The sequence below is a fragment of the Mesocricetus auratus genome, unplaced genomic scaffold (genome assembly GCF_017639785.1).
Source record: "Mesocricetus auratus isolate SY011 unplaced genomic scaffold, BCM_Maur_2.0 Super-Scaffold_4256, whole genome shotgun sequence".
Classification (NCBI taxonomy): domain Eukaryota; kingdom Metazoa; phylum Chordata; class Mammalia; order Rodentia; family Cricetidae; genus Mesocricetus; species Mesocricetus auratus.
The window spans coordinates 7091235-7118365 of NW_024429182.1; positions in this window are offsets into that span (position 1 = coordinate 7091235).

A 27131-nucleotide genomic window follows, 5' to 3' on the forward strand; every position below is an offset into this window, starting at 1 on the left:
TTAATTTGGCTAGCATCAAGGTGTGTGTAAGGCTGTCTCCTTCCGAAGGCTGTGGAGAGAGGGAGAATCCGCTTCCTTGCTTTCCCTTATGTCTAAACATAACCTGTGCTCCTTGGCTTATGGGTCCCTTCCTCCATCTTTAAAGTTAGCAATTTGAGGACTTTTTCTGCATTTTCCTACTTTCATCTCTGGCCAACAAGCCCTCATGATTCCTTCTATTCTGGGGCAAGGCAGATAGCCTGGGACAGTTTTAGTCCCTTTGCTGGATCCAGCAGAATCCTCGGGAGCTAGGGGTGAAGACATCGATACCTCCAAGGACTGTTATTTAGGTCTCAGAGACCCTGCTTAGGTACAGAGAGATGAAGGTGGTTATCAGGCTCCGTCCAGACAATGACTACAGCTGCTGCTCACTCTTCTTAAGGCAACTGGGCTGATACCAAAATGACTGAAGCAAAGGCACGCAGGAAAATTAAGAAAGTGAAGTTGGCTACGGATGCTTCACGGACTATCTTAGACTCACGTTCACGTTGATGCACGAGTCTTTTAGTGGCTACAGTACCCTAACACACATGAATCCACACACGCACGTGCGCGCACACACGCGCATGCGCGCACACACACACACACACACACACACACACACACACACACACACACACACAAACAATGAAAGCTTTGGTCCCTCTCGTCCCAGGAATGCAGGAAACCTCCAACATGCCACCATATGTACAGTCAGATTTTCAGAGCCTTCATCAAGAATAAGGATACGGTGGAACTGGAAAGCCAATCTGTTGTTAAGAGTGCTAACCACACAATCCTGAGGACCAGAATCCGTATCCCAGCACGCACATCACCGGCCAGGCGTCTTGCAAAAGCCTGTGACTCAAGCTTGCCGGGACCCGGCACCTTCTTCTGGTACCCACGCACGCACAAACCCGCACACTCACCTGCACATTCAATCTTTTCAAAACTAAAAAGAGCAAGCATGCCTGACGTGAAGTCCAAGCAGAGCTGGTGCAGCCAGTACCACCCACATTTTCTACGAGTCTACACCCACCCCCTGCATAGACGACCAACCAGGACTGGCCTTGTGTGGTTGTTGCTCCAGCCACCTGGGCTTGACAAACACTGACCAGGCACAGCCCCTGCTGGCGAAAGTGGCAGCCAGAGAAGGCCCAAACTCCCAACAGAGAGATCTTGGAAAAAATCTAGGTTCACTTACATAATTTCTATTTTCACAAATGTACAATGAGAGTGTGTATATTTAGGCGGTTGTGGGCATTTTCTTCTCAGAGCCAGTTACATTTGATATAATCAGACACCTACCTAAGACTAATAAAAGCGTTTCTCACTCTATAAGGAAAAGACAGACAACTCAATTAAAAATATATATATTTGGAGAATAGGGCTTGGATTTGTCTCTAGTTTTCCGAGACTACAAGTTAACTCTGTGATGTCACGCTAGCTCATACAAGCAGAATTGAATCTGCCCTGCCATTGGCTCATTTCATTCGTCAGACTGTCTTCAGGGTTCACACCAGCTGTGGGGTGTACTTTAATTTCTCCTTACAGATGAATGATATTCCATTGCATGCAAACAGCTTCTCATTTGTCCATCCGTCTGCTAATGAACATGTGGGCTACTTCTCCCTCTACAGACCGCAACACTCCTGAGAGTGCACAGATATCCATGCGCATCCCTGCTTCTAATTCCTTAGAATGTATGCCTCGATCAGAGTTCGGGCAGATTATGTGAGAACTGCACAACTTTTATTCAGAGGAGTCTGAGTACTGCTTTCTGTGGAGTCTGGGGCACTAGCCAACCCCGTGTGCGTGCACGAGGCAGTACATGCCTATTGCTTCTTTATTCTTGGTGCAGGTGGCTATGCATGGCAGGAGTGTGCAACTGGAACTCCTTACCACCCCACATCCTGGTGTCCCAGGAAGCAGACCGCATACAGGAAGTGGGGCCAGGCCGTAAATGCTCAAGGTCCTTCCCCAGTGACTCACTTCCTTCAGTGAGGACCACCTTCCTCCTAGTGTTCTACATCCTTCCAAACTAGCAACACAGCTGGGGGCCAGGTACTCAAATGCGTGGCCCTTTGGAAGACATTCACTAAATTTAAGCCATAATATATATATATATATATATGTACACATATGTATTAAACAGCTACGCCTTTACACAACTTGGAAAGTCGGTATATTATGTAAAGCATTATGAGGGTTGATATTGGTTGTCAGCTTACCTGGGCTAAGAAATACCCAGGGGTAAATGGAACAAGCCCCTGTCTATGTCTGTGAGCTTCCAGAAATGGCAGGGCCATGTGCTCTGATCTAATGAACGGAATCATTTTCTGAGATGTTCATAACATGCATTATTAGCAGGTGGTGAAAAGTGGAGGTGGACTTAGCTGGATAAAGTGACCCTTGGGGATGTGTCCTCGGGGTTACACTGCCCTGCCTGGTATCTTCCTGCACCCGCTGTCTCTACTTCCTTGTGGTGGCTTGAACAGGCACGGCCCCCATAGACTCGTGTGTTTGAATGCCTGGCCCACAGGAAGAGGCACTGTTAGGAGCTATGGCCGTGTTGCAATAAGTGTGTCACTGTGGTGGGGGGAGGCGCTGTTCAAGCCACACCCAGTGTGTCACAGTCTCCTTCTGCTGCCCGCGGATCCAGATGTAGAACTCCCAGCTCCTTCTCCAGCACCATGTCTGCCTGCCTGCCGCCATGTTTCTGGTCATGATGACAATCGACTGAACCTCTGACCTGTAAGCCAGCCCTAATCTTAATCTTTTCCCTTATAAATGGTGCCATGGTCATGGTGTCCCTTCATAGCAATAAACCCTAACTAAGACAGAATTTGGTACCGGGGTCTGGGGTATTGCTATGACCTGGATGGGTATGACCTTGCTTTTGTATGGAGGAATGTGGACTTGGCACTTGGGATTAGAAAAGCAGTTGAACATTTTAAGTGACACTTAATAGTCCATCCTAGTAAGAAAATGGAAGACAGAGGAGCTGAGGGTGATTTCAACCGTAGGATCCTGGCTTAAGAGGTTTCAGAGGACAAGGAGTTTAGCATGTGACCTAGAGGCCAGTCTTGTGACATTTTGGTGAAGAATGTGGTTACATTTTCCCCATGTCCAAAATGTCTGCCTGAGGCTTCAGTGAAGAGATTTAGATTAATTCTGTTGGCAGAGGAAATCTCAAAACCACCTAGTATTGGCTTTGTCATGTGGTTATTTGTGTTCACTCTTCTGAGGATCCATAAAGGAGCAATCTGAGAAAGGAAAATACAAACGGTAGAATGTGAGGCGAATGGGGGCACTAGAGAGTGGAGTGTAGACAAACCCTGTGTTCAAAGGGCATGAACAGACTGGGAGATAGGATAAAGTGTAGCAGGAGACTGTCTCCGTCTTCCTTGGTCCTACTCAATCAGTTTCTCTCCACCCACCTGGTCCCGGCAGCCGCTTATGAAATAACCACTCAGAGACTTGACGTATGTTTATAATTGTTTGGCCATTGGCTTGGGCTTCTCACTGGCTAACTCTCTCTTAATAATTAGCCCATTACTCTTAATCTATGCATCACCATTTGGGCTTGGCTTACCAGTGATGCCCAGGTCTCTTGACTCCCCATGGCTACATGGCATCTTCTCATTGTGTTTCTTTTCCCCTGCCTCTTTGTTTGGAATTCCTGCCTAGCTAAATTCTGCCTGCCTATTGGCTGAAACAGCTTGATTCATCAACCGATAAGAGAAAGACATAGTCACAACATACAGAGGACATTCTCTATCAATAAAGGGACCTCGGAGGAAAAACCCACCCAGCTAAGCTTCCAACTTGTGAAAAGGAAGTAAAGAACAGTTTAGGTCCAGGTGTGGTGATACACGCCTTTAATCTCAACACACAGATGGCAGAGGCTGGTGGATCTCTAAGTTTAAGGATAGCCTGGTCTACAGGGCAAGTTTCAGAATAGCCCAGCCTATGCAGTGAAGGAAATGATTGGAAACAGGAAAGTTAGTGAAGGTTTAATTGAATGAAGGGGACCATGTTTCAGCCCCAGCAAGCAGAAGAACTTGGAAGCCTCAGTCACATGGTTCTGACTTTAGAGTCTAGGACACAAGAAAGGGGTTATGGAATATTCCTCTGTGAGGCCAGGCGTGTGTCAGGGGTGTCCCTGAATGGAGGCCTAGAGAGACCATTGTAAAGATGAACCCTAGGTTGTCTTGGAGACCCCAAGATGTTGGAGGTTCTAGAGCTGTGGGGTACCTGCTTAGGGGAGCTGCTAACAGGCAGTGGAACCAGCCCCTAGAGAAAGACATGTGTTGCAGTCAACAAAGCTGGAAGGAGTTGGAGATCTGAAGACTGCTTTGATATCAGACACGGAGATACAGGGTTTTGAGTTTGCCCAGGTGGTTTTCAGTCTTGCTTTGGTCCAGTATTTTCTCACTACACTGTCTTCCCTACATTTTGGAATGGTAACGAGTATCCCGTGCTATTATATGTTGGAAGCACGTGATCTGTTTTGTGAATTTACAGGAGATTACAGTTAAGAGATTGCATGAAGTTCAGAAGAAACTTTGGACTTTTAAATAAGTTTCAGACAATTACAGACTATGGCAACTTTTGAAGCTGGACTGAATGCATTTCAGCATTATGTCATGGGTACAAGTCTATGGGGGCCAAGGAATGGAATGTGGTGGTTTGCATGGGAGTGGCCCCCATAGACTTGTATGTTTGAATTCTTGGTCCATAGTGAGTGGCACTATTAGGGGGTGTAGCCTTGATGGAAGAGGTGTGTCACTGTGGGGACAAGCTTTGAGGTGGCCTATGCTCAAGCTATATAAACTCTATAAACTAATCCTCATAAAGAACTGGAACACAGTTGATTCTGCTGTCTGTGGATCAAGTTGTAGAACCCTCAGCTCCTCCAGCACCATGTCTGCATGCCAACACAAAGATAAGGGATCAACCCTCTGACACTGTAAGCCAGCCTACAACCACGGTCATGATCTCTCTTCACAGCCTTAGGAACCCTAACTGAGACATTCCTGTCCACCAGGAAATGAGTATTTCCTCCATCATAGTATTCTGCCCACATCCATGGGGCCAAGTGACCATGGACTGAATCCTCTGAAACTGCAAGTAGAAATAAATATCTTCCAGACTTTAAGTGATTTATTTCAGGGATTTGATCATAGCAATCAGAAAAGTAAAAAAACAAAGTGTGTGTGTATGTCCGTCTGTGTGTGTGTGTGTGTCTTTGTATGTGTATGTCTAAGTGTGTGTGTATCTGTGTGTGTCTGTGTGTTTGTGTGTGTGTGTCTGTGTGTGTCTGTGTGTTTGTGTGTGTGTTTGTGTGTGTCTGTGTGTATCTGTGTATGTCTGTGTGTCTGTATGTGTGTTTGTGTGTGTCTCTGTGTATGTCTGTGTGTGTCTGTATATGTGTGTGTTTGTGTGTGTCTGTGTATGTGTATGTTTGCGTGTGTCCATGTGTGTGTGTCTGTCTGTGTCTGTGTGTGTGTGTAAGTGTGCAGGCCAGAGGTCAACATCAGATCTCTTCTTCAATTGCTCGCCACCTTACTTTTATTGTTGTTTTGAGAAAGGGTCTCCCTATGTACTTCTAACTGGCCTGGAGCTTACGATGTAGGCCAGACTGGCCTCAAGCTCACAGAGAGATGCTCCTGCCCCTCCATCTAACTTTTTTTGATACAGGGTCTCCCAATGATTCAGTCTGGTTGGCCAGCAAGCTTTGGGATCTTCCTGTCTCTGCCACCACAACCCTGTGATGGGAAGTGTATACCACCACCACACCTGGTTCTTTACATGTTACAGGGGATCTAACCCAAGTCCTCATGGTTGCACATCAAGCACTTTACTGATTGAGGCATCTCCCCAGCCCATTAATTTCCTATATTGCAAACTGTCAATCATATTCTTTAATGCTTATGAGTGTTTAAAATCAATGTAGTCCAGTTTATCTATCTTTCACTGTTGCCCGGGCTTTCAGGATATAATCAACAAAGTAACTGTCAAACTTAATGCCATAAGTTTGTTTCCCTGCTGTTTCCTGCTAAGAGTTTTGCTTTAGCTCTTAAATGTGGGCCGTTTGCCCATAATGAGGTCATTTTTTGATCTAGCATGAGGAATGGGTCTGGCTGCATTATTTTGCATGCAGGTGTCTGGTATTCCCATCCCACATTGTTTTAGAACATTTCTACAGAACGGTATTTGAGCCACGTGAGTCACCAGAAAGCACGTCTGACTACAGGAACCTGGGGGACTGCTCTGTCACTTTGTCACAGCCTTTCAACCGTATACAAGGTTTTCTTTCTTGACTCTCTGTTCTAGTCCATTTTGCTCTCTGTCTATCAGAAGCACCATTTTTAGGAGCTTCAAAGCCAAAAGTACCCAACCGTTGACGAGCACTGCTGTGGAATGTTGCATAGCTTTGAGAGTATACGATGCGCCACCAGTAACGTCATGGGCGAACCTCACAAGCATATGTTAGAAAATGACACCAGACAGGAAAAAAAGAGCACTAGTTTCGTGATTTCCTTTATCTAAAATGTAAAACAGGACAATTGAATTTAAACTTGAAGGAGTCAGAACACAGAAGGGAAGCGGCCACAAGGGGAAGGCCGGCCATGAAGGGAGAAGCTTGCTCCATATCTCGATCTGACAGTTGCTTTCCCAGGAGTGTTTACTTAGTAAAGTCCATCAAACTAGACATTTGACATTTGTGTGTTTTTCTACAAACTCCTAGGTGGCAACAAAAAGCTTTTAAAAACCCAACGATCTGATAAATACAAAGCCTTGGAAACAGTCCATTGCAGGAACCAGAGCAACGGCGCGACTCTGCAGCTTGTCGCGATCAGCTGACGTGCGAGGAAGCTCGGCCAGTCACAACTCAGCAATGTCTAGGCTCTACCAATCATGTCTACAGAGTGGCTGCCAGCTGAAAATAGCTCACTAAGTTCCCCGCGGTACCTACTACACAACTCATGTTCTGAGTCTATAAAGCTGATATAAAACCAAGGGCATTATCCATGGCCAGCATCTAATAATAAAATAATAAGGTTATACCTGTTGCTAATATGTCTATGACTGGGAGACAAGCGCAGACAATCGAATCAAGAGACACAATAAGTTAATCCTGGGAGACTCTGGAAGAATGAAATTTACCCTCGTCTATGACGATCACCAGCAGCCATGTGAGTCGTTACAAGCATATCTGGCTTCAGGGAGCCTTCCCACTGCTGTCATTGTGTGCTGTTTCTCGTGGGTCATGCTGCCTCGGCTGCCCTCGCGCCTTTTAAACAGTTCTGTCTGACACTTGTGAGCAGCAAACCATGAGCTGCCCTGCCCTGCGCCATCTCCAGGGCAGCCATGGGGTGACCCTGAACTGTAGGTGCTATTCAAATCTTATTCTAAAGCTGAGCAGCCCCAGACTTAAAACATGACAGCATCCTGTGAGTACCGCACAAGTGACAAATCTGGAATTCAAAATTAGGGGTTGTCTTCAAGCCCATCAGGTATTGCTTGCCTGTAACTCCAGCACTGAGGAAACAGAGGCAGGAGGGTTGCCACAAGTCTGAGCCCAGACTTATCTACATAGTGAGTTCCGGGCCAGTCAGAGCTACAAAGTGGAACCATGCCTCAAAAAGCAAAACGAAAACACAACAGAGTCTTCGAGCCAGCCTGTTTTTAACAGTTTCGCTGGTACCTTGGTGTGTTACCCAGAGTTCCCCAGAGGAATAGGATCAATAAGATGAGCCTGTCTAGGGGGCAATTTTTTTTTTTGGTTTTACGAGACAGGGTTTCTCTGTATTGTTTTGGAGGCTGTCGGTCCAGCCCGGCCTCAAAATCACAGAGATCCGCCTGCCTCTGCCTCCCGAGTGCTGGGATTAAAGGTGTGCACCACCACCGCCCAGCTAGGGGGCGAAATTTATCATAGGAACCAACTCAGGAGTGTATAGAGGGTAAGAAGTCCCACGATCTCCCTTCTGTTAGCTGAGGACCAAATATGGGATAATCCTGTCCGGGGCCGAAGGCCTCAAACGCAGGTGTGTCAACACCCAAATCAGAAGAGAACAGGTGGCTCCAAGTCCAGTAGGAGGGAAAGCATCTGCCAACTTGGAACTCCTGGTTCTGTCCCAGCCTCTGATGTCCACCACTCCAGTGACGACTGGCTGTCTTCACCAAACCACTGACACAAACACCAATCTCTCCCCCCAAACGCTCTCACAGGCATACCCGGAATCAGCGTTCTGCCAGCTGTCTTGGCATCTCCCACCTAAGCCACGTTGGCATACGAGATTAAACCTCCCAGCCACAAAGAACTTGAGGACCCTGCTGGAGAAGCAAGGCCCCAAAGATGAAAGTGTCTCCCGGCAGCTGAGCATACAGAAGGTGATTCTAGAACCCAGCAACCATCGGCTCATCTCTCTGTCTCCACCCAGCTGTGCAGGGATCATGGCCTTTGCATTTCTGAGTCTCAGCACCGGGTCAGGACTCAGAGCCCAGCACGGGTGTCGCATAAGTGTCTGTAGACAGAGGGAGGGGGAGGGTGAAAAGTGGGTCCCTTGACAGGAGACCATGCAGCTATCCAGGAGCTGTCGCTGTTGTCCAAAGTCAGCAGAATTGGAAAAATCACAGGCAATTTCCTCCTCCAAACGTGGGAAGATGGAGGCTGAGCTTAAAGGTGGCTTGATGGGACTCAGATGTCTTTATTTCAAATTTTGAAATTTTGTTCATCATAGATTTTTCAATTTCATTGACTAAACTATTTTTTATGTCAGTGACCACATGGAGAACACCTTTACATTTACCTCTTGAACAAATACTGTGCTCTGCTCTTCCAGCTGACAGCTTCACATTCAGAGCCAAAGTTACACTCAGAAACGACAACCTGAGTACAAGCAGCATTCCCTTAACTCAGAACCGGACAGTCCATGACCAGAACGCTGGGCTTTGACATTCCCAAGCACTGAGAGTATATTTGTTGGTAGCCCCTCACCATACTTAAACAATATTTCAGTGCTTAATTAAATTTCAAGAACACCTGTTTCATCAGCTTATAAATTCCAACTGAATTTTAAACGGATGCTGTTTGGCATGCAGAATGTTCATTTTCTAGGCTGTAACCACAGCAACACATCCCCTGCATGGCCACAATCCCTACACACACACACACACACACACACACACACACACACACACACACACGTCAACTCTCTCCTCTCAAGGCTGTAACATGAGAGTACACTGTGTTGCTCTTTTTACTTTTCTTGGAAGGTTACCTAAAGTTTGGACATTTGTCAAACAGATCACAGTGTGATAAATTGAACTTCCTCCACTGCGTAACTCCTAAGAACTTTACTCAAGAGTCCCTAGGCCACGTGCCACACCTGAAGCTGGAGATCTGCAAGTGTCTGCCCCCTGAGCGCCAGCCCCCCATCTGAGAGCCAGGAGTGGCTGTCAAACCTTAGCACCCTTGGACAATTAAACCTCACAGAGAACAGTGAATCAGGGACTGGGAGCCAGGTTTCCAGGGCTCTAAAACCTGCCTGCCACCCCAACTTTAGGTTCTGGGGGCCCTAAGTGACCCCAATAGAAACCATCCTGAGTGAGGGAACCCAGTCACAAAAAGACAAACATGGTATGTACTCACTCATATATGGATTTTAGACAAGGATCAGGATAGTGCCAGTCTGCACTTCCACTGTCAGAGAGTCTGGGAAACAGGAAAGAACCTAAGGGAGATATGCATGGTACCCCAGAGAAGAAGAGTGAGGCAAAATCTCCTGAGCACATTGGGAGCAGTGAGGGGGGAGGAGAGTGGGAGCTGGGAAAAAGATAAGGGGAGAAAAAGAGGAGAGAGGAGGTCATGGAGGAGCAAGAAGGTTGAGTTTGGGGAAGAATAGAGGAGAGCAGGATAAGAAATACCATAATAGAGGCAGTCATTATAGGTTTGAAGAGAGATGTGGCACCAGTGAGATCTCTAGTAATCTACAAGGATGACACCAGCTGGCAAACTAAGCAATAGTGGACAGACTACCTTAAATGCCCATCCCTGATGAGTTTGATGACTACCTCATATGCCATCCTAGAACCTTCATCCAGTGACTGATGGAAGCAGAGGCAGATACCCACAGTTAAACACTAAACTGAACCCATGGAACCCAGTGACAGAGAGGGAGAAGTGATGAGAAAAGGGGTAAAGAATGGGCTGGCAAAACCAGCAGAGACAGCTGATCTGAACAAGGGGGAGCTCTTGGACCCCAGACCAACACCTGGGAGGCCAGCATGGGACTGATCCAGACCCCCTGATGTGAGAGTCAGTGAGGAGGCCTGGTCAACCTATGGGGCCCTGGGCAGTGGATCAGTGTTTATCCCTGGCATACAAATGGACTTCGTGTGTCCATAACACAAAGAGGGATGCTCTCTCAGCCTGGACTCTTAGGGGAGTGCCTGGACCCTGCCCTGAGAGAAATGACAGACTCTGGTTATCCCCTATGTGGAATGAAGTGGGGACAGGGTGCGAGACTGGTGGAGGGTGTGGGAGTAGGGGAGGGAGAGGGAGCCGTGAAAGAATAAAAAAAAACCCAACAACAACAAAAAAAAAAGAAAACAGGGGTCATAGTTTCTAACTTGTAGGCCTGATGTCTTAAGTCAAAGGTTACTTGATAGAGGATGTTGATTCTGTGGCCTGATACACAGTAAGAGCTCGGAAGACACTGTTGTTACTGTGTGCTCACAGGAGCCTCAGAGACAGCTCGGGCTTCAGTCGCCTGTTGCTCTTGCAGAGACCCCCAGCTCAGTTCCCTGCACCCTCACGGTAGCTAAGAACCATCTATAGCCCCATTGAAGCAGATCCTCTGCTGCATGCATGTGGAACCAGACATATACTCGGGCAAAATGCTCATTAAAAATAAGTAATTTTTTTTTTAAAAGTAAGTGCCCATGACAATGTGGGTTAACAACTTGACAGAATGAAGAGTCAAGTTCTGAGCATGCTGTGGGGGATTGTCACAATTAAGAAGACCCACCAACCATGAGCGCTATTGGTCTATGATGGGATCTTGGCCATATAACTGGGAAGGGAACTGTGTAGAAATAGGCTTCATCACTGTTGGCTACTGATGGGAGAAGTCCTGTGGATATGTCAATAAAGCACTGTTGGCCAATAGGGAAGCAAGATAGGTGGGACTAGGAGCAGAGTGTCCTATGGAAAGCTGGCAAACCCCTCTGCCTTTCTCAGCTGGCAGCCATCCGTCTTCCTCTCACCTCCCCACCTCCCCATCCCCCCACCCCCCCCCACCTCCCACCCCCGCCTGTGATCCGCTGTCTACTTGCCCATTCTAGCTGCTTTTCTTGGGACTGTCAGCTGGCCTTGGCTGACCCTCCTCTCACAGGCCAGCCCTGCTGGTTCTAAAGAGGACTCACTTCCTTCCCCATCAGCCCTGTGGTGAAGCCATCAGAGAAACCACATGTAAATCCCAGTCTCCTTCTAACCTCCGTCTACTCGGAAGCTGAGGACCTCAGGGTAACCAGCTAAAGCCTGACCCTGCCCTCTCTGCTGATCCCTGGACTCTAGAACGGTTCCCGCTACCCACCGCTCCCTGCTTCATCTTGGAATTTGGACGCTGTGTCTGTTCATTAGTAAGACACAGCACAAGCTCCTGGGCTGGCTGAACTCCTAGGCGTGGCTGTGGTTGCCACAGAAGGAAATCACATAGGGTTATGTCCCAGTCCCCACAACCGCCTTACCAGCTGAACTTCACCTTGTCCGTCTGTAAATCCAGGCCCCACAGCAACAGAAGGTACGGCAGGAGAATCCTTGTTTGACACATTGAAGGTGTGCTAATGACACTCATCACACACACACCTGCACATCCAGATCTGGCGGCCATCCAGGAGACCCAGGCAATTGGAACAAGACTGAGTGAGGGGTTAGTATCTGCCGAACGCCTGGCTTTCTACCGGGATCCTTTAAAAGTCTCAGTGACGGTTGGGCTTTCTTCCTTCTGAAATGTACACCAGTCCCTTTACCCACTAATAAACTGTATCACATCAAGGCTGCCTACTTCATGCCCTGGCAAACACATTCCAGATCGCTCTCATTATGTCTCTGTGAATGATCCACACAGCAGACACTGAAAGGTCAGCAAAATCAAGGCTGACATCTGTGGGATCCCCACAGCCTGACTCTCTGTAGGGTGACCATGGCCATCATTCTCTGTGGGGTCCCCATAGCCCTAAACTCTTAATGAAGACATCTCTTGGCCCTCGTGACTATCTGATGTTATAGTTAAGAAGTGAAGGTGTTTATCTCACAGAAACCGACATTTCTGGCAGGCACACCTTGTCTATTGGGAGAAACAAGTGGGTCTAAATATGACTTGGCACTTGTGTGGAGGCTTGCTTTAGATTGTCGCCAGGAACAGAAGAAGGTCCATTTTCTAAGACCGTTTATCAGACTTACATACATCTGATAACCTGTCAGTTACATATGCTGTGCATTACTTTTTTAAAAAGATGATGCCTCTGCCTTGTAGCTCAAATTTTCCTGTTGCTTGCTCAAGGGCTATGCATTAACACAGCGAAGGATTGCAAGCATGTGGCAGTAAACACTTGGAGGAGGAAGTATACATCTCAGTCTTGTTAGTCAGTATCCACCTGAAGAAGCAGGCGTGGTGGGAAAATAATTCAAACTTGCAGAGGGTTTGAAACAACTTAGCGAGCCTCCCCTGCTGCTAATAAAAAGTTCACCAACTGCCCCAGAGGCAAGATGCAGGTCCATCAGTGTGTACAGACGTTGACTACACTGTCCCTTTTCAAATCTCTACTTTTCTCTGCTTGGCACCAGGATAAGCCATTCGAGGATGGAGTCTGTGCTCTGGGGAGAATAGAAGGACTTGTTTCAAAGAAATCAAAAAGGCCTCAAGTGTCTTAAGTCCCAAATACTTCTTCTCACACCTGTAAGATTATAGTCTTTAGGTTCAGGAAAACTTAAATATTTAAAACAGAAGACAAACAGTTACTGAGCCAAAATGGATTGGTAGCAGGTATATTCAAATAACCCACCCAGTAGCTTAATCACTTCTTTTGTATCATGTTATGTAGGGTGTAGCCTTCCTTCCAGCCTAGTTCCCAGAGCCACATCAGTCCCAAATGAACACACAGGAGGCTGTATTAATTATGAAGCTGTTGGCCGTTTGCTTGTTTTCTTACTGGCTATCTCTGACTTAAGTATTTACCCCATAATTGTAAATCTAAGTATTTCTCTTACCGGAGAAAGGGATGTGGACCTCTTATTCCTATGGCAGCTACATCGTGGCTTCCTGTGTTTCTCTTTCCCAGAATCCTCCTTGACTCCTAGTCCCACCTATCTTGCTTCCCTATTGGCCAACAGTGCTTTACTGACATATACACAGGACTTCCCCATCATCTCCTCTTTTCTGTCTAAATAAAATAAAGGTTTTTAACTTTAACATAGTCAAATTATATATAACAGAATATCTAGAAAGCAAGAACACAGTTTCAATATTTTGTCCATCAACATTCAGCAAGATTTAAAGAAAATATCATCTATCCCATCCTTGTGAGTCCAAAGTTCTATATGTAGCTTATCTTTTATCACAACTAAGGAAAACTATAGTTATAACTATCTGTCTTCAACTCCATCAAAGACCACAGAAGGATAATATATAAACACTAGAACTGACAGAGACATCTCGCTACCTGGACAGTCATCGGAAGTTCCTCTGTCACATTGGGGCATCCATCTTCAGCCCATAGGCCACAGTGTGTCTGGAAGACTTCTGAGCAAAGCAGGAAATTTCAAACTGTCCATCTGCATTGGCAGGCTGTCATTCATTTTTCTGTGTCCTGCAGAAAGTCTCGTAGACTCTTCCATGAATCACGAACCCTGAAGGACTGGCTTCTCTCTACATATAGTGTCAACATGTGGGATTGGATTTCCACATGAAGTGACAAAAGCTTAAAAGGAATTTTAGAAACAAAAGAATGGAGAGAAATGCAGCATCTTGGTAGCAGCATTTTTTTCTCAGGTGAGCTCTAATTTGCTAGAGACAAGCAGAGACACGACTCGCTTAAGGGAGTCTTCCTGACTCAGCATAAAAACAACAACAACAAAAACCCCACCGAGGTTCTTTTAAGAGGCTCTGCTAACAATTAAAAAGTGTGTAAGTACAGCTGGAAGTGGCAGTGACCACATCTCCAAGCCAGCGGCTTTTGCTGAATGTTAGCATAGACTGAGACAGTTAGCTGCAGTCACGCTAACACCCGCCATCTTGGAAAAACTGCATTTAAACAGCCGCTGTTTTTAGCAGAAAAGACACGTATCCAGAAAAACGTAAAGATTTACAGTAAAGTCAGATTCAGATGAAGAAAAATATATGTAGACTTGGGAGAGTAAAACAAACAAGACATTGGAAAAAATAAAAAGAAAGAAAGAAGCTGGGTGTGGTGGCATATGTCTTTAATCCAAGCACTGAGAAGGAAAACATAAACAAAGAGAGTAGCTGGGTGTAGTGGCACATGCCTTTAATCCCAGCACTCCAGAGGCAGAGGCAGGTAGATTTCCAAAGAGATACCCTGTCTCAGAGAAATAAATAAATAAAAGTAAAAGAGATAGAGTAATATAAGCCACATAAAGATGGAAAATACACAGAGAGTCTGGATGCTATATGCTATTGTGTTTTTCAGTTGTTCAGTGGCTAAGGAAGGAGCAATTGCTGAAATATACTTGATTATAAATGCTGCTGAATTAATCCAACTTATATATTTCAAAAATGCTTTGACCTCTAACTTTAAATATAAGGACTGGTTACTTGGGAAAAGAGTTTTTGTTTATGTTTCCACAGAAAATGGAAAGCTGTGGATTCCTTCCAGGCTTCTGTGGTTTGATGAACCAAAACCCCTGGAAGCAGTGGACCAGGTGTTGCAACAATTGAAACAGCTAAGATGATGCAGCCTTACAGACCCCCAAAATAAGGACTTATATAGGTTTCTGAGTTTTGTCATGATCCCCATGGTATGAACAGCACCCCCATATAGCAGGAAGCAGTTTGGAATGAGTGATATCCAAATTCTCATATTGTTATAAATCTTTGTTTTCATTTAAATGATTATAATTGGTTAATGATCATAACCAATCTCTTTTTACTGGGAAAAGGGGAATTACAGTATGGAAATGAATACTTGGTATGGGTATGGGTTTTCATTTATTGATACAAATTCAAGGTCAATTTTGTGATGCATATATTTATTTCTCCTCTTGTTTAAGTATTGTATTTATACTGATTTTAAAAATGTAATCCATAATTAAATACAGACTATAGATAGTTACTTATATTAGTCAGAATTTACAGTTAGATAAGTTAGGTTTTCTAGATATACAGAAATATATTTTGAGATAGATAGTCTTCAAACCTTTCAAAGACCTTCAGAAAATGGCATTTAAAATAGTTTAGGGTTTCTTGACAATGAGAAATGTCTGCTCATGGCAGCATCAATTACATCTGAGAGGAAGATGGACATCAAAGAAACTTGTTATTGGGTTTGCTTTCAACATGGTAAGTTAGCTATTTGGGCAAGAAATGCTCTTGCCTAGACTGTTTGACTGTTGCTGTATAAACTGGACATGCAGGACCCACAGGAAAGTGACTGCTGAACTCAAACAGTCCTTCAGGGTTCCTGATTCATGGAAGAGTCTAAGAGACTTTCTGCAGGACACAGAAAATGACTGACGGACTGCCATTGTAGATGGACAGCTTGAAATTTTCTGCTTTACTGAGAAGTCTTCCAGACACACTGTGGCCTATGGGCTGAAGATGGATGCCCCAATGTTACAGAGGAACTTCAGGTGACTGTCCAGGTAGCAAGATGTCTCTGTCAATTCTAGGGTTTACATATTATCCTTCTGTTGTCTTTGATGGAGTTGAAGGCAGATAGTTATCATCATAGTTTTCTTTAGTTATGATAAAAGATTAGCTACATATAAGACTTGAGACTCATACAGATAGGATAGATGATAAAATACTTTCTTTAAATCTTGCTGAATGTTGATGGACAAAATATTGTAACTGTGTTCTTGCTTGATAGCTGTTCTGCTATATATAATTTGACTATGTTAAAGTTAAGACCTTTCTTTTTGTTTAGACAGAAAAGAGGAGATGATGGGAGATGTCATTTTGAAATCTGTCTCTTATTGATTGTTGAATAAAGCACTGTTGGCCAATAGGGAAGCAAGATAGGTGGGACTAGGAGTCAAGGAGGATTCTGGGAAAGAGAAACACAGGGAGCCATCATGTAGCCACCATACAAGTAACAGGTCCGGATCCTTTCTCCGGTAAGAAAAATACTTAGATTAGTAATTAGAGGGTAAATACTTAAGTCAGAGATAGCCAGTAAGAAACCAAGCAAAAGGTCAACAGCTTCATAATTAATATAGCCTCTTGTGTGTTTATTTGGGGGACTGCAACTGCAGCAGGGCCCAGGTGGATGGTGGGGAAGGCTGCACTCAACAGTGTTAAGCTAACCCAGGATCTACTCATTTAAGTAAGAATTACCAAATAACAACATTAAGAACCTTTCTGTGGTCAAAACTCTTCGGAAAGGCTCGCCCTGTGTGTGGCATTCAATTTAATTGGGTGATGGCCATAGCATTTAATCTCGCTCCAAAGATGAACACATGAGACTTGGATGAGACCATGGTTGCCTTATTGTAAAATGATGCATCTGGGAACTTAGCTTACATTTGAAAGCCAGCGTTTCAACAGTGCATGCAAGACACAGAGCACAGCTTCCTCCTGGGCCCGCTGCTCTAAGAGGATCAAAACCAGAGTGAGGTTTCCTCAGGTGGTAGCGGTTGCATTTTGCTCACTGCATCCCAAGCACGACCTTGTGCATCCTGTGGTCATCCGTGTTGAGGCCCTGCAACAAGATTCTGAGGCAGGAAGTCCTCTTCCAAGCCACTGCCACTTAGAGAGGTTAAATTCCCTTGTCAACTTGTTAGGCAGCAACAGAGCCAGAACATTAAGCCCACACGGTGTCTCTCCTCCACAGACCATAACTTCTACCTCCACCCTATCCACCTGCTTAGCAGGTAAGGCGCTTCTGTTCACACATTTGGAAGAACGATCACTGTGCCAAACATCCTTTTACAGGTTTCCCCGAATAATCTTTAGCTCCCCCTGAATGGCAGCTGGCCCCAAGCAAGGGGCGCTGGTTCAATGTGTAGACCATGGTGCTGAAATGCTCAAGGTAACATTAAAGGCAAATGTTCCTGGAGTTATAAAACTTTGCACCAGAATTGTGGTGGAATGTGGAGAATTTTGTGCAAGTCTGGGCCTCCCTCCAGCTCCTTCTAGGGTTTCTCTTCACTCTTCTTCATGTATGGGTTTCTGGCTTTTAAAACAGGGTTAAGAGAACTCCGTAGGATGCTGTGATATCAGGTGCCAGTTGCCTTAGCAACTAACAGGCATGTGCCTTACACTCCCTCCCTCTCCCCCACCACCCAGGCACCACAGATGTGACACCCTTCTCTCTGCTTTTTCTGTTCAGATGTTTTTGTTTGTTTGTTTTGTTTTATCTTTTTGTTGTCTTTTCAAACTATATCTCTCTATATATCCAAGACTAGCCCTGTGACTTGCAATCCCCCACCCCAATAACTGCTTGGGTGCTGGGATTGCAAAAACAGTTCCCTATACCTACCCAGATTCCAGTTCCTACTTTAGGAAGCTCAGAAAAGCTCAGGATCCAAGCTAGGGCCCAAGAAGATGCTGTGGAAAGACTTGGGCTACTTCCCTAAGAGCATCCACTCCGCTGTAAGACTACATTCATTTGTCTAACCAAGAGGTGCCTAGCAACTCTCAGCCCAGCATGCCCAAAGCTCTCTGTTCAGGGGACAGTGGCAAGATAAAGTTGACCCAGCCTACTTTCTCTCTTATGCACTGGCCACTGCAAATATCCAAGACTTCCTGCTGACTCTGTGAGAAAATTAGTTTGCCATTCCCCACTCCTGGGTTTCTTGTGCCCACCTAAAAAGATAATAATACTTTCCCCATTCCCAAGCCAAGGGGGAAATGTGGGGAGACAGTACCACACTTTCTGATTGAGCCTGGGAGACAAAATGCCACAGTTTGAATTTTTTCCTTGGGATATCTTTTAAATATCTGGGCTCTATCGCTGAGTTGAGCACAGTCAGGAGTCTTCTCCTTTTCATGCTGACTAGGACTGTAGTCTGATCCCCCCCCCGTCCCCACCTCCCTTAAACATCTCCAGAAGAGGGAGCCTGGCTTTCCCCCAGAGCAGGGCAGAAGACAAATAAGAAAAACCTGGCCATTGCACAGAGCTCAGCATAGCTTCCCAGGGGCAGCAGAAGAGGAGAGCGTACCTCCGTGATTTCCCTTCCTGAAGTTCCCCAGACAGTACAGGTCCTGAGAGAGCTCTGGGGAAGGGAGGGTGAGGCAGCTGCTTGGAAAGCCTCATCAGCACCTCACAACCATGCCAAAAGAAACCTCAGTGTGGCACAGGATGGAGCTGACACACACTCAGCAGTTGTGGCGGCGAGGAAGGGGCTCCGCCGGTGGTGGGACGAGACAAGAGCCACATCAAGGCTCAGCCTTCAAGACCATTGAGGCCCTGAGCGGGTCTCACCAGCTCACTGGCTCACCGGCTTGGGGCTGTGCTCTAGTAAGAGGAACCACAAAGACGAGGATGAGGGAATCTTGCCCCAGGATGCTTTGTGCAAACCCCAAACCACTGACCCAGGACAGTGGATTGCTTTCCCACTGGCTCCATTCTGAAAGACCAAGGATGGAGCCCCTGTTGTAAAAGTGGCTCCTACCAAAGAGCCCAAATGGGTGAATAAAGCCTGGAGCTGTTTCACAGCAAAGGGGGCTGTTGCTACAGGAGACAGAGATCCCTGGAGCTGTCCTTGGTGCTAAGTCAACAGCTGCTACACCCCAGGCACCTGGGAGCTTTCCCATTGCTCTGTCTATGCCTCTGGCCAGACCTCAGTAATGCTGCTCTTCCAATCCAATAATCCCAGATGACGCCTTCAGCAACATCACTCTCAATCCCAGGATACCCTGTAACCCTTCCCACAGCCTGCACGAACTAAACTCCGTCCCTTGATCACAGACCACCCTACATCCAGTCACTGAATGCAGCGTGAGCACGTCTAATCTTCATTCTGAAAGAAATGAGGGGTAACTGAAGGACTTAAATGTATGCTGTCATTGGGGCAATACATGTAGGGGGAGATGGTGAGAGGCCAGAGCAGACTATAATAGACAAAAAGAGGAGAGTGAAATGTAAAATGGTACCTTCCAGAAACACCTAGGCACTAGGAAAAAAAAAAGCAAGATGTGAATAGAGATGTGATTTGTGTGAAGAGCAAATGATGATCAGATTTCAAAATGAACGGTTTTCCTGGCTGAACACTTGGTAGGATGTTAGTGTTGAATACGGGACTGGGCACACCAGATCGTCAACAAAATTTAAGGGGAAGGGTGTCAAATCTAACTGTGTATGTACAGGGTTCAGGTAGTGTGCTGTCTGACACGGACAGTGATCACGGGCCTGTGGCCCAGATACAGTACTCCAACTCAAAAGGGATCCAGGCAAAGAATTTCCAGTGATCCCAGCATTGGGAGCATGAATCTTCAATGCAACTGAGAATTAATAGGAAAATAAGAAGATTGCATCAGGAAAAGCCAGAAGGAGAGAATAGTTTTCTAAAGAGTGACCCATAGTATCGTATGACCATGAAAGAACAGCCTTAAGATGTATCCATGGGGCTGATGGCCAACAGGCCTGGGACACCCTGTCCCCAGCCAGCTCTTCACGGGGCAGCTGAGAGGGGAATAATTGGAGCGGCTGAGGTGCAGACACAATCCTTTTCACACGTTGGCTGTGAAGAGGAAGAAAAAGCCAGAGGAGTGGGCCGGGGACACTGTGGAGAGTTTTATTTTTGTTGTGAAGATAGAAATACTCAAATATATTTAGAGGCTGAGTGCACGGAGCCAGTCGAGAGGATGTTAAAGACGGGAAAGGAGGCAACTGGAAAACAGAAGGCCCGAGGAGGCTGGGGTGGAGCTGGGACTTGGGGTACACAGAGCTCCTCCCCGCAGAGAGGGGCGCGGGGGTCAGAGCACTGCGAATGTGTCCATGGGCTGAGCGGGGAGAAGTTGGGGAGATTGCGCCAAAGCTGCCTTAGACACCAACGACAACACATTCTGCTGCCACCATTCCACCATCCAAAATAACAAAACTTGTTCCATCTCCACCATCCAAAATAACAAGACTTGTTCCATCAGGAAAACTGGAACGTGTCAGTAGGTGTTAGGAGGAAACAGGTTTTTAACTCAAGAAAGGAAGAAAACTTCTCTACAGCTGGAGTTGTCCAGAACCTGATGGCAGCCGCTATGAGACCTGCCATGGACAGTGTTCAAGTTGAGAACAGTCAGAGCCTTCCCAGACTCACAGGAGACTCTTACACCGCAAAGGAGTCTGACACAGAGGCGCCGAAAGATCTCCACCACAGCCACCATGCTCTAGGCTCTTAACCACCCAGAACCCCCAGATCTGCTCTCACAGTCCCACCAGGATGCCTTCCAGCCTGCCCCCAACACACACCCGATTCCTCCTTTACGTTTGTCCCATGCCTGTCTGTCTGTCTGTCTTCTACCATGCTCCTTGCACTTCTGCGTTTATTCGCACCTTCATGAAGCTGTCCCTGGATGCTCTAGATTTCTGTGACCCTCATCTCTCCATTTCTAGCTCACAGCTAACTTAGACATGGGATGTACAGCCTCTCATTTACTACTGAGCCAATCTGCCTTTATTTCAAGTATCCCACGCAGACTGACCAGCAACAAGGATGCTTCCTTTCCTTCTTCCTTTCTTTCTCTCTTCCTGTCTTTCTTTCTGTCTTCCTGTCTTTCTTTTTCTGTTCCTACCCCAGGGTTGTATCATTGATTAATGAACCTAAAGACATCAGGTATTCCCAAACTAAGTTTCTCATGCTCTCATTCCCCGAATGTTCCATCCTGGTAGAGATGGGAAGTGCCCTTTTCAGCAAACCCAAGAGCAACCCTCATGCCACTGGCTTTCCTAAATTATTGCTAACCAGATTATCTTCCTACAGAACACAGAATCCTCCAAGGAGGCCCGGATGGATAGATGCTGGCACAGGCCTTTGGCTAATTGCTCCCAGCCTCTTCCGTCACAAGTAAAGAATTATCCCTCCAAAGCAGTGTAGTCCTGGAAAAATGTTAGTGGTGACTCATACAGGAGTGGGGTGGGGGACGAGCAAGGAACAGGGAGGGGAAAGAGAAGTACACACACTACTTATGGAGCCAGAGTAAGGAGAATTAGACAATTATACAGCTAAAGCAATTAGGCAACCTCATAATGGAAGGAGGACATGTAAACAGAGCCCACAACACTACTTTGTAGGCCAAGGGGAAAGCAAGCTCAGCCAGTGTGGTGGACAGCCTTGCTTCCATCTGTCGAGTACCCCTTTTCCATTTTCACCTCCTAACAGGACCCATCCTTTCCATGCGAAATGCCTTTGCAGTAGGAACCGGCATAGAATATGCTATATCCCTCAGCACGACTTCTTAAATCCAAGAGGGGATAACAGCCAGATGGGCATACGATTTGCCATCCATCAACATGACTGAATCCGGGAGAGGAGCAACACCCAACACGGCTGATCGTAATTTAGCCTGGGAACCAGGAGATGCAGTAAGAAGTCAGCCTCTCTCCCTTTTGGATTATGAACCTGGACACACTACCTTGACCCTGCCAGAGGCCACCTTTTCTTCCAAATGAAAAATATCTGCAGGAGAACAAAGGCAACATGCTAAGAGGAGCAGAGCCAAGAGGTGGAGACAGGGGAGCTTTGATGGGTCACGTGAGCGCTGGGTTCACCATTCCTGAAGCCTGGAAACTCAATACTTAGAAGAGACATGCTTCCCCCTTCTTTCTGAAATTAGAGTTTGGTTCCTGGTGTCTTCACTTGTCTTGTTTACGTAGAGTGGAGACTCACCTAATGGAGCCGCTCAGACAGAGAGCTAATGCTGATATTCATTGGGAATGGACACCAGGCATCAGAGACAGATCTGTAAGCCAGAATTGTTACACTTCCTGAAGCAGCCATTCAACAGAATGCTCAGCTCCCCTCCCCCACCCCCAGGATAATAAAAACAGCCCACCAAATTATGCTTAAGCAAGGGAAGAGGCTCCAGTATAGAATAAGAAATGAGAAAGAGGCTCCGATAGGAATTCTGGACAAGAAACACCAGGTTTCCACTGACATAAGATCTAGGTTTCAAGGTGGTTGGAGACAGGCACCATTCTGCAAGAAGCTCAGCACCGGCTTCACTGCCTTGGACCCTGACTCTGAAGACCTCCCCAGCAACCTCATTTAATCCCTGCTTGGAACTCCGTGATGGCCAGCACTGTCAACTGACAACATCTAGAAGGCAAAACTGAGTGTGTCCGTGGAAGAATTTCTACATTACATCATTTTAAATGGGAAGAATCGCTGCAAACATAGGTAGCTAGCATTCCATGACCAGGGAGGGACCTAGACTGAGCACCAGCATCCATCCTGCTCCCCCGACTGTGGACACAGTGTGACCTGCAGCCTCGCTGTGACAGCAACAAGGAAAGTAACTAATACAAATCCTGACTGCCGTGTTCAGAATCCCCAACTGCCTTCCGAAAGTAAGGATTGAGGGTACAGAGCCGTAGGTATCACCAGGTTCCTCTCCCCGTGGCCTCCTAAAGCATTCCTCCACTTATCTCGCAGGAAGAATGCCAGTAAGGAGGCATTCACAACTCTCTGGAGGGCAGAGAAGCAAGCTATTAATCAGGGAGAAAAAGAAATCTATACCTTCAAGGTGATTTATGAAGACAGTCCACCTCCCTGGGTTGGGCATTTACAACGACTCTCACTCTAGCAAGGATGCTCTGGGCAGAGCTGGCATCCATGCAAAACTGACCTCGCACATTAAATTCCCTTATGCACTCTCCATCGGAAATCCTTGAAGGGCTGGAGATGGAGCACATTTCATTCCCTGGTGTCAGCAGGGGCAAATGGTAGTGCATTGTGGGAGTTTCTGGAAGAGTCAGCAGTTACGGTATAAGAGAAGGGCAAGCCTATCTTGCTGATCTCTGGGGTTTCACTAGCGGCTTTGCATTCTCTCTCAAGCCCACAAACTAGAGACAACATAGGAACTCTTGGCCCTGGCTCCCTGCTTCAGTCATCAGGGTCCATTCCAAATGTTTTTGATGTCCAAGTCCTGCCTGAACCAATGAAAGGAAAGTCAGTTAAATCATCCCAGGCAGAAGTGAGAACTCCTGGACCAAGAAAGCAGCATCCTGCTTGCACTTCCTGTCAGTTCTGAAGTGCCCAGGCAGGTGTGAAGGAAGCAGGCAAGGCATGGAGGCCTCCATTTTCAGAGATTCCTCTACTTCCACCAGGCACCTGGACTAAGCTGGACTCACCAAAGGCTGAGGACCCCAGGGTTTGAATAGAAAAACGGGAGTAGAAGCAGGCGGGATCCCAGTTCCTTAGGGACCATCTAGGATCCTCCTTCAAGACAATGGCTGCTGAGCAGGCACCCGAGGAGGGGCCCTGGAGGAATAGAGATACTGGCAGAGTGGAGAATGGGGTTGAAACTCAATATCCCTTCTCCTGGTCACGGTGACTGGGTAGGACCTCAGATTACCATAGCCCATCTTAACTGCTGTTGAACTGCAACGAAATCGTCTTCCATATACAGAGAGAATCAAGCTTCTGAGAGATACTCCAGGGTGGAGCAGATACGCCAGGGTAGAGTAGGAACGGGCCATGGAGACGGACGTTCCTGGTACCTGTTAAATTCTTACTCTAGCTGTGGGCCTTGCTGCCTTGGGCTCCATGATGCTGCTTCAGAGACTGGAAAAAGTGTGTGTTTCTCCACCAAAACGGACACATAAACAGAGATGTCATCTCTGCCAACTGAACTCATTCTTCATCTGTCCTCACCATGGGAACCACGGAGCTTGGTAGAGATGATCCAAGCTCCAGGATCCAGATCAGGTCTGACTTTAGACTCAGTTTTCTCATCAGCAAACTGGAGTTGGGCAGTAAGGAGCTAATGCGTTTCATAACTTCAAGTGGCATCAGGCATATCAGCCCTTACATAAACTGAAAACAACCACAACTTCTTAAGTTTCTCTGGTGCCACATCTTATCTGTCTACTTCTAGCCTCCAAAAGGAGAGCACATCATCCCACAGGCCAGGGGGTAGCCGGACTGACTTACATGTCAGTACATGGCAGCTTAGTATTTAACTCTGACATTCAACATTAAACAGTCAGAGGGCTCAGTGTCCACAAGACAGTTGTACAAGCCATGAGCCTGGCCTTCAAGAACCTGTCTCATGATTGGAAATATCAAATAGACACAAGAGAAAAGTACCTCAAAGGATGAGCATCCAGGGTGGTTGGAGGCGGCAAGTCCATGAAGGCTGGAAGTGCTCACAGGAAACACCATATCCATGGAAGCTTTGAGAAGAGCTGAGATTTGAGTCCCATTTCAGAATGCAACCATGGTACTCCCTTGGTGCTCTATACTACTCCTCTTGAGGAAGACTTGTAAAACTAGAGTATTAATTATTACTCAAAGGCAACTGCCATGACATGAGATTTTAGGGCCTTTTAAAAACTGTATTTATGTGTGTGGTATATGCATGTATGTGGCTGTGGTGTGTGCATGTGTGTGTGTGTATGCATGTGTGTGTGTATGCATGTGTGTGTGCAAGTGAGAAAGAGAGAGAGGGAGAGAGAGTATTCATGTGTGTGTATGCATGTGGAGGCTACCAATATCCTTAATCACTCTTTACCTTATTTTTTGAGACAGGGTCTCTCCCTGAAGCTGGAGCTCACTTATTTGACTAGGTCGGCTTGCCAGAGGGCATCAGGGATCCAGCTGACTCTGCTCGCCAGCACTGAAGCTACCAATGCACACTACGTCACTTGTCTTTCACCTAGTTCTGGGGATCAGCACTTGAGCCTCATCTTTGAACTTGGACCTGAGGCTTGCACAGTAGGCACTCTACCCACTGAGCCACCTGTCCATCCCCACAGCCCAAAACCTCTATGATCACATTTCCCCTGAAGCCCCTTCAGATCCAGAATTTGATGAGGAGGCTTGGATTTGCAGGACTTGGTGACTAGCGTCCTAGCTACTGCTGGGTGTGAAGCCGAGATCGCCAGGGCCATCTACAGATGTCTCCATTCCTGCTGGCCTCCTGCAGCTTCCTCTATAATAGGCATGCACCAGGAAGAAGGGCCACCCACAGATGTCTCTCTACCTGATGGCCTCCTGCAGCTTCCTCTATAACGGACATGTGCCAAGAAAAACTCTTATGGCCAAGCAGCCTGTGGGCCACTCAGCCAACATTCCCCAACTTGTCCTGTGCCCGCTTCCCCAGCAACATCTGGGAAAGGATCACCTTACCGCTCCCGGATTGTTTTAAGTGCTTTGTTCCAGATTCCTGCTCATCAACACCGCTGGGTCCTGTTCAGTCCGCTGCTCCTGCACTACTTCCTGAATGTTCTTCTCAAGGGATCTTTCTAGAGGGCTCCCAGTGCTCAGTAGCTGCACTGAGCTGCTCAGTGAGCTATGAGATGTAGGGAAGGGAGCCAACCAAACCCTAACGCAGGCTCCTACTGTTTATACCACTGATTCTGTGTGGAAGAAAGCAGATCCCACGTTAGACTCTCAGATTTTCCGCGAATGCCACCCAGGCCCCGGGGTTCCGAATCAGTGGTGGTTACATGCCTGCTCACGGGAGGAGCCTCTGAGAACACGCTGGGATTCTCAGAACAGGACATGTGACTGATCTCAGCCCTGTTTCAGGCAACATCACCCCCTCAGAAGACAAGCATGATCAGAAAGTGGAAGGCCACGGAGGCACTAAACAAATGAGTTGTGGCTTGCGCTGGTGTGGCCTTAGTCACTCGGCAGCACTTGTGTTTACAGCTGGGCAGACCAGGGGCAGCCCCACTAAAGCATCTGGCCCAGCCTCCTGTGCATAACTGAGGTCCCCAGACAAACTCAGCTAGTCCTTCCCCCGTCACAGCTGTTCGCCTCTCAGGGAAGACCCTGCCTCTTTCCCGGCCACTTAGCCCAGTCAGACCAGGCTCCAGTCTGCTCACCATGTGGGGTCGGCTCAGAGCACTCCCCTCCGCAGCCGCTCACGGGTGAGCACCATGACTCATTCGTGTCAGCAACCTCCCTGTCTGCTTCTTCCACGCAAAGAAAGCCTAGTTGCTTCTGCACGGGAAGATCTCTCCAGACCACCCGCTATCTTCTCACCATCGAAAGTCTGCTCCTGTAGCTACTGGCGAGCAAGAGCAGACACCCACAATGGCCAACAGCTCTCCTCCTTCAGACGATCGTCCTCTTATACCATTGAAATCATCCCCATGGACGAGAAAGATCGGCTAATAAAGAGTGTGGTGAGCCCCAGACTCTCGGCGGGTAGCAAGTCAAGCTACGGTCTGAACAGCCTGTGTTCTAGCTGTGCATTTGGTCAGCGACTTGTGCATCTAAAGTCTCGATTTTACTTTTGTATTGGGCATAACAGCAACATAATGGAGATTTGAGTTGACCCTAGATAAAAGGATGTATTGAATAAGCTAGTCCACGATTACTATGTTGTAACTATGTGTAACTACATATAATCCTTTATTTATAATTGATTATTTTACTCACAGAAGTGAATAGACAGTTGACTTTTTTTGTCACTTTGACAAATACCCAAGATACTAATTTTAAAGGAGAAAATGACTATTGCGGCTCCTGATTTCAGCGGGACAGTCTCTGGCAGAATGGCTTCCTATTTCTGACTCGTGGGAAGTACATCACAGTGGAAGTGTGGTGGGGACAAAGTGACCCACCCATGGCAGCCGGGAAGCACAGTGAAGTCTGCCTGTAATGCACAGGCTTTCCAGATATGGTACTCCCCGTGCTTTCCATGGTGCTCTCCGTGCTCACGGCAGGCCGTCCGCCCTTACTTAGTCATCAGTGG